At 42.7% G+C, this 2326-nt stretch overlaps 1 pseudogene; it reads right to left on the bottom strand.

Annotated features, from left to right (window-relative positions):
* Nucleotides 1-245: 245 nt before the first annotated feature.
* LOC102999487 (recombining binding protein suppressor of hairless-like) lies at nt 246-1772 on the bottom strand (annotated as a pseudogene).
* Nucleotides 1773-2326: the final 554 nt, after the last annotated feature.

Here is a 2326-nt window from a genome sequence, read left to right as displayed (position 1 = left end):
AAATAACAGCTGAAAAAAATCAATTTCCAAAAGTTTGTACATTTTGATGGTTTTTTTTTGTTTGCTTTACTGTGGCTTCTGCACTTCAAATCAGCACTTGCAAGTAATGGGCTTTTTGAATAGTATCACTGAGTATGAAAAGTTTTCCCAAGAAACCATAAAAGATTGTTCATTTTTTTCTTTCTTTCTTTTGTCAACATTTTGCTGCACTCAAGTCAGTGTACGTCCTAGCAAAAAGACGGTAGTTAGGACACAACTGTTGCTGTAGATGACGTGACATTGGTTGAATTTGTGCTGACATTTGTGTAATTCCCCTCGCTGTTTGTGTTTGACTCATTAGGGGGCACTTGGCTGGAGTTGGCTTGAAGGATTGATCCCGTCGCACTGCAATGTGGCCGTGGCGCCAGTTCTGGGGTGTAGGGCCCCGGTTCTGGGGTGTTGGTGGAATAAATGATTTCATCATTGCGGACCAAAGTCACTGGAACCTGGACTGGCTGCCGGACCCCTCTCCAGCCTTCTCAGAATGCAGAAATGTCTGGGACAGCACAGAGCATACTCTCTCCACATCTGTACATAGTTTCAGCTTCTACATCCCCAAACCACACTCGTAAATTTGGAGTGAAATTCTGTCCTGTAAGTTCAAGCATTGCTACGTCCCCACCGCCATTCAACGGAAGACTGTCTACAACAGGCACGGGTATGACTGGGGCAAGGACAGGGTCCATCGCCTCGTAAAATGTATACTCTGCCTTATCCGTACTAATGATTGTCCAGGAAGCCCCATCATTTATCATCTCTTTATTTGGTTCTTTTGGGCATGGAGTGGCCTGAAACTGAATTATTCTTTCTTGAGAAAGGCACAAGTACATTCTTTCTGTATCCTTAAGGTAAAATGCACATTTATGGAGCTGTGGCACAGGAACATCTGCATCCAGTAATGCGGTCTGCTTATCAACTTTTCTAATTATCAATCTTGGGAGTGCCATTCCAGTAACTGAACACACAAGTCTGACTGTTTGTCCATAACGTATGTATCCATCGTGGTCTGTGAATTCTTCTCCTTCTGATTCATCATCATCTAAGAGATGAATGTAAACTGCCCCCCACTGCTGAGAACTGTCATGGAAATTACCTCCTTCCACATGCAAGTATCTGGTACTAACTGTCTGGGATCGAAGTCGATTAAACAGAGCCACCTTTGTTCCTGAGGCAATGTATAAGTCAGCATTTTCAATGACTGCTTCTTTTTGGAAGGTTTGGAGATGACTTTTATCCGCTTGCTGAGGAACACACCAAAGTCATCACTATTGCCATAGAACATGTTTACAGACAGCATGAAGTGCTTCCTCTTGTCTGAATCAGATATATACAATGTTTTGGCCGTGCAATAGTTCTTTCCTTCCAAGTTCAGCTGCTGCATTTCTTGGTCACTATTTCCTATTCCAGTAAATGCACATGGTTGAGACTCTTGTTCAGAACAACCATCGCGTTCCATTTGTTCTTTTTTTTTTTTCCTTCCATCCACTGCCCATAAGATACACATAATGAGGAGGGGAAAAAAACTTTTTTCATTTCCATATGACTTCTGTGCAACTTTTGCATGAAGAATAAGTACTGTTTGATCCCCTCTCTCTTTTAAATAATTTCGCATAGCTTCCCTAGTAAGTCGTTTAGATGGAGGCCGCTCACCAAATTTTCTTTTAATCCACGCCATGGTACTTCAAGAACATGTTAAGGTAAGCCAGAGGCTGGAACACTTCGATGCCCCTCAAAACACCTCAGCCAGTGTATCTGTATCATTCTCCTTTCCTTTTGAGATAATAATGGTTCCGAAGAACTATAATGCTTCCATTTGAATGATAGTTTCATAATTTCAATGACTCATTAACATAACAAAAGACACCTTTATCACTCAGGAAATTCCATGGGTTTTAGGAGCTGTGAGCCAGGAACCTGTCACATCAGGCGCCATCTTCCACAAACTCTCGCCACAACTCCAACCCTCCTGTGCTATTTACTATTGAAAAAAATCCACGTGTAAGTGGACCCATGCAGTCCAAACCCAAGTTCAAGGGTCAACTGTATGAAGAAATATAGAAAAAAAAATGTGTATTGGTACTTCCCTGGCGGCCCAGTGGTTAAGACTCCTTGCTTCCACTGCAGGGGGCACAGGTTCGACCCCTGGTTGGGGAACTAAGATCCGGCATGCTGTACAGCATGGCCAAAAACAAACAAACAAACAAAAATGTGTATAAACACAATCACACACTCATCCCCTGCCAGTTCTGGGTATGAGAGAGCCCGGGAGCTGTGACTCTACAGTAAT

Source organism: Balaenoptera acutorostrata, chromosome 19, assembly GCF_949987535.1.
Source record: "Balaenoptera acutorostrata chromosome 19, mBalAcu1.1, whole genome shotgun sequence".
NCBI lineage: Eukaryota > Metazoa > Chordata > Mammalia > Artiodactyla > Balaenopteridae > Balaenoptera > Balaenoptera acutorostrata.
Note: the sequence above shows the minus strand (reverse complement) of the source record. Positions and strands in the feature narration are given on the sequence as shown.